We start from the raw sequence: 15,985 nt of genomic DNA on the forward strand, positions 1-15,985 counted from the left end.
TTTTCTGTCCATAGCAAATTTTAAAACCACGATTAACGGCTTTCTTCAACTTTAACTCAACTATTGTGTAAAATATTCAACTACAGTTTAAAATGGGTACTGCAGGGTGCTGGATAGCTTAGTTGGTAGAGAGGTCATGATTCTACCTCTGGTCTTTTACTGCGTGCCCCCCCCTCCATACCCCCCTTCACACTTCACTGTCCTAACTTATAAAGAAGAAATACATATATTTACAAAAATTCGTAATGCAATCCAAATAAAAGATTTTGGAAAGCGTTGTCCCCCCTTCTCTCCTTCCCAGAGACTCAGTGTTGCCAAGTAGAATCCTTACATTTTTGAATTAACTGCCGATACATTTCCTTAATTCCTTAAGATTTCCTTAATCTCTGATGACATATCAAGGTCACGTTATGACTTAATTACACCTCTTACATACAGTCTCATTAATGTTAAATTATCTGACGTATTATTGCGATAATTGTTGATTCCGACTGATTGGAAACTTTTGTGTTTTTGGCCGTAGCACCCACACCCAACTGCCACTGTTGCCCTATGTGTGTTTCTAAACTGAAGTGACTTGACTTACACAACAAGTGTACAAACACAACACACACACACACACACTCCAACACGATATAGTATGAGCAGCCCACAGCTATGACACACCACTGTACAGTAGAATGGGATTGTGTGTGTGTGTGTGTGTGTGTGTAGATGAGATGCAAAGGGAGAGAGTGTGTGTATTATCTAACCTCCACAGACAGATGCTCTCTATTAATCACAAAAAGCAACGACAGACTGCCTCATTTTTATCATCTCTATCAAAAGGCGAGTGTTCGGCGAGCAGAGGATGAATTCAGCTTAGCGGTCAGTGTCAGGTACAGGGCAGCGACACACAATGTTACACTGACAGAACATACAGCAGTCATGTCTGTGTAGTGTGTAATTAAACCTTAAAACTGTCCTCCCCCCTTTTTTTTGGACCTTCAATTACTATAGTAGAATAGAGGAGGTGAAATTAGACATTAATATTCCTCTGTGGCTGGAGGAGGAGGAGTAGTGCATTATAGATGCACATATTAGACATACTGACAGACTGCAGTTTCTGATTACACTGTATTTGCATTTTCAAATGAAAGGTATAAAGCTCCTTTACAATTACCAATAAAGTGTAGCGAGATTAACAAACATTTGCTTGTAATGGGGGGATCATATATTTTAGACGGTTAGAGAAATATCTATTTTTAATCTGCAATTGTTGTATCGCATTTATTTATTTCAGTATACACTTTGGTCCACTCCAAACTATTTGTGTACAGCGAAGGAGAGAAGTGAGGAGGTCTAATTCAAACCTATCCGAGCATATCCATCTTGCTGCAATTTTGCCCTGCCTTCAGCGTAATGATGATTTATCAACATGAATTTGCTGCTGTTAATTGGGCCACTTACCCTCACCCATTTTACACAACGTGATGTGACCAAAAAAAAAAAAAAATACACAAAAAATATCTAGCAGTTCAATAATTAAGCTTAGGAAATATATGGCTGCAGCTTGACAATGATGATGCCTCACATGCAGAGGGCCAGAAGTTGAGGTGTGGGTCAGAAATGAAGCAGTGGGTCAGTGGGAACAGAGTTGTCCTGACGTGCCTGTTGGACCTGCTGGGTTATAGTACAGTACAGTCCGAGTGCGCGCGCGCGTGTGTGTGTGTGTGTGTGTGTGTGGAGGACAGAAGGCTCGTGTCAGAGAGATGTATACCCCCTGATCCCCGGTGGCCCTGGTGGCATCATTAGGCGACCATAGTGCTGATGGAGATGGAGTGGACGAGCCACAACTGGAGCAAAACAAGTCAAGGCTGCAGAAACCAAAGCAACCCCGTGCACGGCACTTGCACACGCATGAAGCAGGTAGAGAGTGCTGCTCTGCTGTGCCCTGCTGTGCCCTGTACACCTGGATCATCATTATTTGGAGCAGGCTGTCACGGGGGCGCAATCGCATGCACAAAGTCTGCATCCTTCAAAGAGGAGGCGCACTGATTTTCGTAAAAACCGCACCACACACGCACACATGCACAAACGCACGCACGCACAAAGTCTCCATCTAAAGCTACCGCTGTCTCTCTTCCTCCCACTCTCTCTCTCTCTCCCCCTCACACACACACGTTGGCCACCGTAACGCTGCACAGCACATGTGAACAGCTGATAATCACCATTTCCTGTGAAGTCAACATTGTCTTCGGCAGCATCTGAGAGCCTCGCACAGCCCACGAGCATCACTGCAGCCCTCGGTGGAAAAGCCACTATAAAGGCCAGAACCGAGCGCATGTCGCTTACCTTTCCGACGTAGAGCCATTCCTTTAGTCCGACTCCATGCTATAGGAAGCCCGCAAATGCAGCAGACAGCGCAATCCCCGCAGCTATAACAACCGGGACCTGAGACGCGGTTCCACTGCTAAATAAATATGTGGACGAGACACTTCTGTCTCTGACTGCAGGTCTGGTTTCGAGGCGGCTGTGCTGCTGCTGATGCTGCTGATGCTGCCGATGCTGCTGCTGTTGATGATGATGATGCTGCTGATGCTCGTCTCTCAAATGCCGATGGAGGACGACGAGACGGTCAGTGCGGGGAGGAGGGGGGGTCTTCACGCGAGCCACCTCCGCTGCTGCGCGGTGTGACAGGGAGCCCGGCGCGCTGCGTTTAGCCGCAGTTGAACCCAAGGTGGCTGAACGGGTGATGCTGATGCTGCTGCTGCTGGTGAGGCTCGGTGCCGCTATAACAGCATCCCTGGATCATACCACCGCGCGGCAGGAGAAGGGGGTGTGGCACAGACCGGCCACAGGACTGTCTCTCTCTCTCTCTCCCTCTCTCTCTCTCTCTCTCTCTCTCTCTCTCTCTCTCCCTCCCCAGGAGGTCGTCTGGATCACTCGTTAGACTCATTCAGGTGATAGTGTATGGCTGCTCTGTGCTGTGTGCTGGAATGCTGACTCACTGAAACTGACCTAACAAAAAAAAGTCAAAGACAGGTATTTCTTATTGTGCCGCTGCTTTGAGCATTATTATATTCAAACTAGGGCTGCGATTCTTTTCATCATCGAATCATCTAATACTTGTTCAATATCAGAAAATATTGAAAAATGCACATCAGTGTTTACCAAACCAGGAAATGATGATGTTCTCGAATGACACCAGAAAATATTCACATTAAAGGTAGGGTGGGAGATGATTTTCTGGAACATGTGTTACCTTATTGCTTAAAAGTTTCTTCACAACCTGATTGTAACCAATAAATTAATGCATTTTCATAAAAATGAAAAATGTCAGTCACCTGTGGAGCGGACAGGCCTGTAAAAACGCCATCCAATCATATTGAATGGCCTGAACAATTTAATTGGATCGTGATGCATCAATCAAAATGCCCTCCTCCCCCCTATGGGTGTATCCCTTTTTTCGCGCACTAATTGCGCATGCGCTCTTCTGTTTTCTACTGCCAAGAAAAAGGCTGAACGATCCAAGACCAGAGTGAACATCGCTGTTGCGTTAGAACTGTGGCGACAAATGAAAGCCCAGAGAGGGCTGCAAAGTGATGGTGGCGCTGTTTCTACATGACAGGTATGTTAACTTTATGTCTTTGTGAAGCATTTGTCGTTTTTCATCATCATGTCGTCATTCCTGTGTTCCTGTGCTCTGGAGGTGTGGCTTCAGAGGGAAGTCTGAAGAAAGGGGCTTGGCCTTTTGAATTAAAAATGTACCCTGCTCGAACCGTTCAGGATCTCCAACACTAACATTAAAGAAGCTAAAGTTTGTTTTGATTATAAAAGAAAACACTCAAACTGATTATAAAAATAGCTGAAGATCGATTAAGTAATATATTATGATTATATGGACTGGCGAACTGTCCAGAGTGTCTAACCCCGCCTATCGCCCGATGTAGCTGAGATTGGCACAGCACCCCCCGCGACCCTCTGGTGGAGGATAAAGCGGTAGATGATGACTGATGACTGATTATATTAATTGATTAATCATTGCAGCCCTAAATTAAACAGCATATTTAAACGCAAAGCATACATATTATATTATATTTTGTCATTCATTATAAAAACACGATATATTTCCATTATTTCCACAACAACAAGAAAAAATAATTGAATGTAATCCCCAGTATAAACAGGGTTTTTGACCAGCAGGAATGCACTGAGTCAGCAACAGATTGTCACCCATAGCAATCGCAACTCAGCTGTTTAGAGGCAAGTACAGAGAGCTGGACGTCACGTGACTCGGTGACATCTTAGGCTTCCGCCAAGTTGGAAGCCAAAGATGCAGCACAAATGAACAGAAGCGGTGCTGGATCCAAACTGTGAAGAGTTCACTGTGCACTTTAAATCCACGCAGATCTACCGATACATCGCAAAGCTTGACAGAGAGAATATATCTGATCCTTATAATGCCCTCGCCGTGCTTTTTTGCAAGTTTTGAAATAGCCAGAGAGGACATTGTTCCAGACCTGCAGTATCCTGACATCTTCAACTTCCTGATTAACTTCCCTTCATCTTACTCCAGAGAGTCACTGAATGTTTACAAGAGTCTGGGGGTGGAGGGGCAAATGGACGCAATCTGGCTGTGTGACAAACATTCAACTCTGGAGTCTACTGGCTAAAGCTAGCGTTGATGTCAATGGAAGGGTAAGTGTCATGCTAGCATTACCAACGGGCAGTGCAATGTAAATAGTTGCTGCTACTTGCACTTGTGTCTTTATTTGTTTCTCAGTCATACACGTAATAGCTACTGTCATTTCTATACATGGGTCATGTTGCTGTTTGTGTGCATGGGTTGGCACCAACTGGTTTAATGGCTAGTTTCTTTTGCGTGCATGGTTTTTCTTTTACTTCTCTCTGGAGCGCAGTCAACCCATACGTGAAGTCACCAGTTCAGAACTCCGAGGTCTGATTTTAATGGATCAGAGGAGAAGCAAGCAGAAGACTTTGATTATCATAAGACAAATGTGGGGTTTTATTGTCCTCGGGTTTGATCGACATTAGATTGACATTTAGGCAGTGATGCAAAGTTCAGCATCACTGATGCATATTCGTCTTCCAGCCATTAGCACCGTCATTGTTATTTATGTTTTAGCAAGCCTCACCTTTATACACCTTTGACGTCACTTTTCTCACACAGGTGAGGGAGGGGTAAAACAAAAACACTGCAGGTCAGACCTTGCAATGGGAATGGTGTTTTTTTTTTAGCAGATTCACAGATTTAGGTTCAGAATTACCTGGTAATTAGAATGTGAAACATGCTTTAGCGAGGATAAGGATTTTGACCTGAATGTATTAGTTTATGACAACACTTAACCACCTAATGATTCTGACCTGTGCTCTGATGTAATGCTGTGAGTATTTACAGCCAGTCAGTGGCTGGTACAAACAACTTGTGAATGACAGGGGTTCTAATGATGCAGTTTATTATTTCCCCAAAGCATGGTACGCGTGGGGCTACAAACAACCATTTTGACAGCTGCCTCAGTCTATCTGCCTTTCAGCCTGTCTTGCCATATCCCCAACACAACACAGCAGTGTGCAGCTTTTTATCAACAATAGGTTTCCATCAGTTTCATCACGGGTTCTCTCTAAATGGAGGTCGAACTCCCAGCAGTTCCTGAAGGAAAGAATTAACGGATCCAAGGGAGGCGAATGGGAAAAGGTCTTAAGACTTACGTTTGTTTCTTTCTGACAAGGAGATTACCACCATGTTTGTCATGCAGTTGTGGGTTGTCAATATGTGACTGTCAAGGTCCTGTGAGTGACTGCTGCTTGGAACAATGAGTGCAGAGGAGCAGAATGGATTTTGAGCAGGGGTCCGAAACCCTTCTGGAGTGTGCGAGCTGGCAGCCCTGTGCTGCAGAACTGTTTCTGAGGTTCAATGTTTGCCTGCAGAGTCCTAATAGCAGTCACATTACACCTCCAGCAGCTGGGAAAAAGCTGTTTTAAAAGAGCGCTTCTCCTTCTGTTCAACACATCTCACCAAGATATCTCCTTGACAACCGGCTCAATGCAGAGATTTGAAATGTCATAGTGTTTTACTGTGATTCTTTTTTATCATTATGGTTTACAGAGAGGAGATAACAGATGTGGAGAGGGAAGAGCATGCTCTAAGAAAGACACAGCTCTCACTTATTATCCCAGAAAACATTTACAGACAGAAATTGAAAGTAACAATGCTTATCTTGCAAGGTAATCCAGGTCATTGTATCCTCAGACGTGTAGATATAAGCAACTCAAGCAAGACTGACAGGCTTCACTGGCATTATCCAGCAAGAGAGCGTGTGTTTGGAGCGCATTGTGTGTATCTGTGATATTTTGTGGTTACACATGTAACATGGAAATGTGGTAGACATTTAACAGCCAGCGATGCTCTGCGGTCAGTGCATTTGAAACATAACGCATGGTTGCGTAATGTCTGATATCATCAGATCATGATGTAAATTTCATAAAATGATACAATTTAATTAAGCAGCCGCTCACCTGACAAACACAAAGGAAGAAAAAGAAAATGTCAGTGGAAACAAAAGGGAAGAGCGCCATCTCCATAAGACCATGTTTGCTGATCCAATTATTCCATCTCTATTTGAATGGAATGCAAGCATGGCTGAGCGTACAGGAAAGAAAGCGGTCCTCAGAGGTGGATTTAGAGTTCCTTAGTCCATGAGAGCAACTCATGAGTGAAAGCTACTGCTGCTGTTGTGAATGCTAAAATTGAGCCCAGGGAGAATCGCGGTAGCTCTATTATCTCCTCTCCTTTCTTGATTATAATCATCTGACACTTGTTCTGTGCGACGCGTCTGTTAAAACCCAAAGAGTCGGGATATATGTACGCTTTACATATAGTGTCATGAGGCAGGAGATGGATCCATAACGCCTCACGCACCCTAAAGCGTCTTCATGCCTCATTGGTTCTATTGGATTTTAGGCATCCCAACTACTTAACCTCACAACTGGAGGCAGTTTGTGTGAGCATTATTTAGTCTTGTACATGCAAACTGCAAAGCCAACTCAGTTTTTCTTCTTGGAACTCGGCGTTCCTCGTAGGCTGTGATCGATCGGTCAGTGATCAATCCTTCTACGGAACACAACGGGGTTATAGCATGCTGTAACTAGAGACGAGTAATTATGCTCTCAGTACGTTTGCTGCGCTTCTCTTTGCAAAAATTCCATTCCTTCCTGTAAAAGCTTCCTTCATGCACTTTTCCACCCTTTACCTTATTTATTCTTTTTTTTTTTTCTTTTTTTACTTTGCTGTCCATTCCTCTTCCCTCCCCTCTCCCCTTAAATCCCCTTACCTAGCTCCATCGCTCTCCAGGGTGACGTTGCTGAAGGGGTTTCTCTCATTCGGTAATGAGGGATCTTGGATCAGTGCTATCAACAATGCTTAGCAGCTGCACCAGCAATACAGTATTATTCTGCCCTTGCGGCAGATGCCTGATCTCCAGGGGTGTTAAGAGTTAACTGGGGTATTCTTTTACCGGGAGGGTGTTAGGGATATGCTCCATCACTCTTTTCTCTCTGTTCTCCACCAGTGCTCCAGCTCCACCCAGTCAGCCATAAAGCTTGAGTGTCTCACAGGAGACAGAGCCAACCATTTATTGAAATCTTTTTTAAATGACAGAGCAATGACCTTTCCAATGCAAGAGCCCCACTACCATAAATTCTCACTGATTTCATTTTACATTTCCTCCAAGCATTCACAACCAAATTACACATCCAGCCGTCAACCTATGGGCAAGGATCCAGTATTTTCATCTTCAATTATTACCCTTTTTTTTTTTTTTAACTTTCAGATGGTACTTTAGCACTTTCAGAGGCAGATAAGTGTTTCTGGAAGTGCTAAAAGGGTTGGTACAATCTCTCTTCAAAAGCACATACATTTTGACAGAAGTTTCAAAGGCTGTCCTCGTCGAAGCATGTCATCAATTTCCCATCTGAAAAAAAGTATAGGAAAAAAGAGGCATATATTGATTAATCACCAACACAAGACCTGATGTACGAGCGATGTGAACCAGTTTCAAAGTGTTGACAGTTGGAACAGCTACAGTATATAACCTCACCTCAGTGACATATTCTCCTTCAAGCCTTTCTCTCGTAATTAGTCACATCCCTGAAAGGGCATGACATTAATAAATTCCACATTAAATCCACATGTATAAACTGAGCAGGATTTGAAAGAAAGCAATATTTTTAACCAGCAGTGATTTGACATTCAGTGTAGCTGGAGAGGAGCTGGAGGAGATTTTCCTGGCAGAGGACACAGAATGATGCAGGCGAGGACAATACTGCACCAAATTCAAGTAGCAGGGACATGATACAGGACTTATTGATTTATAAGGCATATCTTTATCCTTAATGTATGCACGAGAGGGGAGACAACATCAAGAACACCTCTCAATCACTTTGAGTATTGGAATCATGTCTTTGTTCTGAGCTTAAACAAATGGACAACACACACTCAAACACACACTCTTTGCTCCTCAAACCAGTGCTAAAAATGCTTTTTACTTTGGACCCCTAAAATCTAAGGACTGTTCCCAAAAGGATCAAAGTCTACGTGTGTATTTCAGGGGCTTTTGTATTTAAGTGTGTGTAGTGTTGAGAGCTTCCCTCAGTCTGTGCAAAAAGCCCTCAGATACTCAATGCCACCTTAAAGCATGGGCGCCTCTCCTCTTCTCCTTTTATCACCGTACACTTCTTGCTCTCCCTACCCAGCTTACCTGTGATAGGAGCACCTTTCAAACACACCTCATTGCATTTCAAACGCCAGCGACTCCCACTCCCATTTCCAAGACTCCCCCACAGACATACGTGCACGCAGCTGTCAGCTGCCCAAACGCTGTATATCCCCTGGCCTTCTCTCCCAGCCCTTCCTGAACTGACTCCTCCACAACATTGAGTTGTTCAGAAAATGATATTTTATGCATGCCACAGCAGCCCACACACAGACACAGCTTATGAAAAACATATCGGACAATTTCTTCCCTGCCTTTTCTGCGTATCTCTGTCGCTGTTAATGCATATTTGTGCACAGCATGTATTTATACGCCAAATTAAGATAAACCTAAATGAAGATTCTTGCAAAAGCACCCGTTTTTTGCAGCGTCTCAGGGATCATCATACACGATGTAAATGCTCTCTCTATAATACGCAGGGCAAAAGGCCATAAAAGTCAGGTTTTGGCAAGGGCTTCCTGCTCTCAAGAGAATTAATCATAGCAACAGAATCAGATGGAGTCTGCCTACACACCTAAGCATTTGTCAGAGCTGGAGAGGACACAGTACAATGAATTTGCATTTGTTTGAAGTGGTATTATTAATTCATGACAGTGAGACTTTGCAAAGGGGAGACTGGGTGAAGTTTGGGGAGGGGTTGGTCCCCACTAAGCACAGGCACTGTTTGATCTTGTTATGGCTTCCTGCTTCTTTTGTGGGGGTGAAGAAATATTGTTGTCCAGGCATCTTTATGTTTAGGTGCCCCATATTGATTGAGGCCTTTGGGAAGAACAGGCTGACATAAGTGTGGGCCCTATCTTATTTAATCAGCATGTGCTGAGCTAAATGACAAGCTATTATCACCCGTGACCATCGACTGCTGTTCAGTTTCTCAAACAGCCGAAGCAAAAGGTCAAACACTGATAATGGGTAGACAGAGAGAGCTATTCCTAATTAGACATATACAGTATGTAAAAATATAAAAAGAAATGATAGGCTATATGCAGGCAAGAGATACAGCACGCGCATCTGATAATGAATGTATTCAGTGGCTGTGCAACATTCTGTCTGGTTGTTGTTGTTTTCTACACATGCACATCGGTGTGTATGTGTTTCTAGAAGCTTCCACAGGGTGAACTTGTTGCTGTACAGTGTTGTGTAAGTGTTACATTACTTGTTTTAGCAATGGTATAATGATTATTTATAATTATTTCTGAAGCTCCTCATTTGAAAAAAAAAAAAAATAGAGTTAATGCGAATGTGGTATTAAAAAGAGAAAATTAGCTGGAAAAATAACAGGCTAAAGGTGTCAAGTATTTGTTTGGACCTCGTCTTACACTCGAACAACAACTAGCCCCTGGCTTTTTTATATACCTAAATGGAGTGGCACTCTAATTAATATCGGGTACACCAGCATGCCTGTTGACAAAGGGCTGCTCAAAAGGTATATTACACCATTTATTCAAGACATGCTTGAGCACTGCATTCACATGTTGTACTTATGTAACTGAGCTTGCTCATAAATAAGACCAAAATTCAATATGCCAAAGAATTTGACAGACATACAATTATAAAAAAGCATGAGCGAGGCCACTCTCAGAGGGAAATCATCAAACAAACAAACTAAACTGGATACACACGATTCTGCTTGATTGGGAATGGATTTATACTTCAGCGTTACGGTGACCTCGGGCAGTTTGCTGAAGAAAAACAGCTGAAAAAAATCACTGTCGATCATGACGTGACCTCCACATTGTCCATACCTGAATATTATAAAGGCGGTGTGGATCGCCGGGGCAGAAAAAGAAATAAAGGACAGCTTAAGGAACTTTAGGAAGTGCTGAAAGAAGCCTGGTAAAATACCTCCCCAAAGACTCCCCAAAAGAGTTCAAGATGTGGTAAGTTCCAAAGGTCACACTAAATAATGAGTTTTGTAAGTAGAGGCCATTTTGTCCAGAAAACCGGTATTATTATTATTTTATTTCCTGTATGTTCTGGTTATATTACAAATGATAGGCTGAAACATGTATTCCCCCTCAGAGTGGGGACATGGGCAATGTTGGGGGAGGTGGGTGCAAATACACTGGTGACACATTATCAGCAGCAACACAAACACAGGCTGGCAGTATTCCAGCTGTTACTGGGGGTCTTTGTTTGTGTGTGTGTGTGTGTGTGTGTGTGTGTGTGTGTGTAAATGTGTGTGTGTGTCTCTATGTGTTTAAAAGGAGGGCAGAGAAACACAGGTTAGTGCTAAAGAGGGAGGGTATTTCTTTAGGGAGACGGGTAATTACATGAGAGCATGCTGATGATAAACATTATTAATGGTATTACTGGTCACTGGGGTCCTGTCCTTGGGATGTCTTGGGAACACACATCAAGCATATTCTGTTAAAGCTGATTTACATCTACTGTACACGATGGATCAACATTGCTTTTTCTGTCATGTTGTGACATGATCTATCGCTGCGTACTGAGACATCTTTTAATCAGAGGACCTGAGCTGAACCTGCAGTGACACCAACCATTTACCTTGCATGTGCATCCTTGAGCATTGAACTTTGTACTCACATCTGCTCCAGAGAAGCTGTTGTGGTTCTAACCTGTGCTCTCAGGCTCTCTGTGGATGCGAGCGGATCATGAATCCACTCTTCAGGACCCTGAGCTTCAACAAGGGCAGCAGTAGCCTAATGGTGCTGTCCATGGTGCTGAAATCTTACACTTAAAGAACAAGCCAGTCCTTAGCACAGTAGCAGTCGTGAGCTGCATGATTTCATATCAGAAACTAATGGTTGCAGGTTGTCAGTATGCTGTATTCACACTAGGAAGAAATGATGAAATCAGTGATAACGTTAAACTCGCTCAAAATTCGAGGAAAAAAAATGCTTTTCTATAAGTGCAGCTGACTCATGGAATAATGTACAGCACACGTCTAAATTCATCCAATTCAATCCAACATTATTCATGAAGCCCTTTAAAAACAACAGCTGAAACAACGTGTTGTACATCAGAGATAAATAAAACAAATAAAGTATAAAAACATAAGACCTAATAGACCTAAGAACAAACAATAAACTACCGTAGAAAGTATAAAAACAACACAAATAAACAAGTCATACAATAAAACTATAGAAAAGATAAAGGCAATGTCTCATACTGGGTCGAAGCCAAAGAGTAAGAATGGGTTTTAAGATGCGTTTTAAAAGCATCTTAAAATGCAGTACACTTCCTCAAACCCTTCAACTTTGATTTGCAAATGTTTTATTCTTGCTTTACAATAAGTGCTATCTATTTTCCTTTTCTTTTCACATTTTTAGGCTCTAATGTCATATATACTGTACATTCTGGGGAAACTGCTGTGATCCAGTGTTTGTTTTATTTTATTTTATTTCCTGCATCATTATTTTTATACTAATTTATTTTAATGCCTTTGTTTGTCATTATTGCTTTTTCACCCCTTAATGAATTCTCAAGTGTAAATAAAGACATGACTGCATGCATGTTTGTTCTACAATCATTTCCATTAGCCTGTTTTAATGCACATTTTCAATTCTCACATTTAAAAAAGTAGCGTGCAAACAGAAAATGTTAACAAATCTTGCATATATCTTGCATATCCCATAAAAGTAGTATGCTTAAGGGATATGGAGATATGGCATTGATAAAAAAGTAAATGCAAATAGGTGCAAATAAAATCTGGAACACATTTTTATGAAAGTCATGTAAATGCAATGCAAATATCACAGGACCTCCTTGGAGCTGGGTAGAAACCAAACTGAGGATGGCGCTGAGGCAAACAATCACTGTAAGTCCCATCTTTCAGTTTCCATTGTGAGCACACAAGCTTCTGACAATAGAAGTGGTAAAGAATCTTATCAGGATGGAATGAAGTGAATCTTATTTTCTTATTATCTTATTGTCCAAAGCCACACTGATTAAATAAATCCCACATTTGCCAGTCAAGTCTTCAATTCTTATGGGAGTAAATGCACGAACCTCTGAATGTTAAGCAATCACAACACATTATTAAAACACATTTGGATTATTTGCAATGAACAGACAACATACCTTGTGCAAAGAAACATGGACCCTGTTTTTCAAATGATAAAAAAAATCATTTAGATGAATTATGTTCTGACTTGCTGTTATCTAATGCAGGGGGAGAATTCAGATAATAAACGTCAAGCATGGAACGAGATATATATAATGTCAGAGGACTGACAATCGATATGTATCCAGGCTCACACTCAATCAATTACCAATTTAGATTATTACAATATAAGTGGCTGATGAGAACTGTATTACATCAATTATGCTAAATAAGTACAATAAAGGATTATACAAAATGTACCGCAGAAAATGGGACACTATTATATTGTATGTGACAAAGCCGTGAGATAAAACACTTCTGGGAAGAGGTTACAATAGTATTAGTACTATTGTACTATTTACTGACTAACAGACCATGTGTTGCATATTAAACCAGGCACATTTTGATAACCTTTCCTTTTGAGAGAGTGATGTTTATATGAAGGAAAAGCAGGATACGGGTGAAAACACATTTAGGCTGCTTTTTCCCATTAAAATGTACACTATACAGAGGCTCTACGACATACAGTACAATATTTTTTTTTCAGCACAGTAATCTGATGAAAAAAAAAAAATCACTAACTACATAAGCAAAGATTCAAAGTACAAAATACTCAAAATGTTTAACATCTGATTGAATTTGGGAAATTTGGAAATACGTCACAGTTCAAAGTTCATATGGCTCGTTTTTATGAACAAAAAGAAAAGAAAATCGTCAACGACACGTGAGAAGATGGAAAAAAAAACTTTATTTTTTTAAAGCCTCAACATGTGACCTATAAACACGCACCCCAGGATGTCCATATAAGGAGTTGTGTATTATTTCTGCGTTAAATTACCATGGGTGCACCTGCGGCACGTGAGCACTAAGGGTTGTGAGTACAACGTGTATAAATGTGTGACTAAGAAAACTGTAAAACAAAAAAACAAAAAAACAGATTGATGGAAAGAAAAAAACAGGTTTTGTAATTGAAGAAATTCTATGGTTTGGACTGAATCCCACAAATATCATCAGGCTCTTAATGAGTTCTTTTTGCACATAGTTTGTATTTCAATATATCACAATGACAATTCAGCAGAGACTGGCACCAAATTACTGGGAGGCAGCCTGCAGTATACGCGGATGGGTTTGAGAAAATGAATAGTGTGACTAACCAATCCAGCTCTGAATGACCACGTCTTTGCTCCTTACAAAGCCTCCAGACTGAGGATGTGGGTTATTTTTTTTCTGACTCTTCAAATTGCCCTGTACTGTTACATTAAAGATAAACTGCTAGAATGTGTCTGTCCAAACGTCTCCACCCCTCAGGCATTTCCTTCCACCACTGAGAAAGACGCAATGTTGCTGATGTCAATCAAAACTGTTTAAAGCTCACAGATGTATAAGTATAATGTCAATTGAAGAATTTAGCTTTCAAAATGTTTTATTTATTTTTCTGAAAATTATTCCTTTTCTTATTTAATCATGAATATATACAGTATATATATATACATATATATATATATATATGTATATATATATATATATATATATACATATATATATATATATACATACATATGTATATAAAAGAAGAAAAAAACAACCAGTCTTGATTTTTTTTCAACATTACATCTGGAGCTAATGTAAGATTTAGTAATCTGGGTTAAAGGAAAAGAGCACTAATGCTTCACACTTTGCTAAGCCATTCCCATGTATAAGCCATTCCAATTAAACATTATTATATATAAAGAGATTACGTTTTTCCAGGAAATACAGGGCATTATCTAAACTGATGACGCTCTAACTTCTATTTCATTGTGACTTTGAAAAGTGTGCACAAGTTTTTATGCTTGAAAATGAAACTCAATAATAATTATTATTATAATAAAACAGAAACTTTATAAAGCTAAATCGAAATGTATTGGAATTAAATGTAATGCATTAGTTAAGTGCATATTGATAAACCTTCGTGTAAATGTGATCAAATTAGCCCAGATGTTATACTTCATCAGTAGCTCCAGGACTGATGTAACAGTGTTTTATAAAAACTGAATGTAAAATTGAAATTGCAAAGCTAAATGAACATGTAAAACATGCAACATGAAAAGCAAAGGCAAAGTACACCGTGGACAGGTGGTCTGTCCATCACAGGGCAAACACACTGACACAAACAACCATTCACTCTCAGACTCACATCTATGGTGTCCAATTAACCTAATCCCCCGAATATGCATGTTTTTGGACTGTAGGAAGTCAGATTACCCAGAGAGAAACCACACACACACATGGGGAGAACATGCAAACTACGCACAGTAAGGCCCTCAGTCAAAATGAGATCCAAACCTGTGACCCTCTTGCTGTGAGGCTACAATGCTAGTCACTGCACCATCGTGTCAACATGTAACACTTAACGTGTAGAATACAAAACAACAAACTGCCATATATGAAATGCAAATTACAAGAAAGCGCATGCACAGAAAGTTAAAGTAGATTTGTTTATTCATTCATTTATTTTGTTCTTTTTTATTTGTTCATTTGTGTGGGATGATGTGTAGGCTCTCAACCAGAACAGAAACACAATCCCAAATGTGATGGAGACGAAAACAAAATGGGCCAGTGTCACTCGTGACCGTACGAGACAGCGTATAAGTGTGTGAAGAGCAACTTGAAAACACATCAGAGGATTTGAACGCTGTGCACCGACTGTACAGTGGGTTGATCTGGATTCCGGAAGGTATTGTCAGTCTCTCACACAGAGAAGACAGAATACAGTGCAGTGGATCTGCTGTGACGAAGCTTCAACTCTCAAAGTGTCAAACACTTTAGCATTAACACTTTCACACACAGCCTGTCAGTGTAATGAAAGCCAAAGGCAGTGACACACACACGCACGCGCACACGCGCATAACTGTTATAAACTCCACTGTCAAATTGATTTATCCTTTTTAAATTGTTTCACTGAGTTGAGGCTGATTTTCTGGCTGACATGTGATAAGTGAGTTAATTAAGGCAATGACATTTTATGCATGACTGTGACATGTTTTTAATTCATTCACCCCTTGACCTTTCCTCTGGACTCAGCCGATACTTTAACAAGCACCGTGTCCACAGCCTGGAAACATTCACAGCGGAGGAAGAGCACAGTAAATTTAGCTGGTAAAGA

At 41.0% G+C, this 15,985-nt stretch overlaps 1 protein-coding gene across 1 annotated transcript in view; it reads right to left on the bottom strand.

Annotated features, from left to right (window-relative positions):
• The window catches only part of tenm1 (teneurin transmembrane protein 1), a 169,650-nt gene extending 167,030 nt beyond the window's left edge, over positions 1–2,620 (bottom strand). The window contains exon 1 of the mRNA XM_044040050.1: positions 2,335–2,620. The gene's annotated coding sequence lies outside the window, so the exon portion shown is untranslated. The remainder of the gene's footprint in view (positions 1–2,334) is intronic.
• Positions 2,621–15,985: the final 13,365 nt, after the last annotated feature.

This window comes from Solea senegalensis, linkage group LG12 (genome assembly GCF_019176455.1).
Source record: "Solea senegalensis isolate Sse05_10M linkage group LG12, IFAPA_SoseM_1, whole genome shotgun sequence".
In the NCBI taxonomy this organism is placed as follows: domain Eukaryota; kingdom Metazoa; phylum Chordata; class Actinopteri; order Pleuronectiformes; family Soleidae; genus Solea; species Solea senegalensis.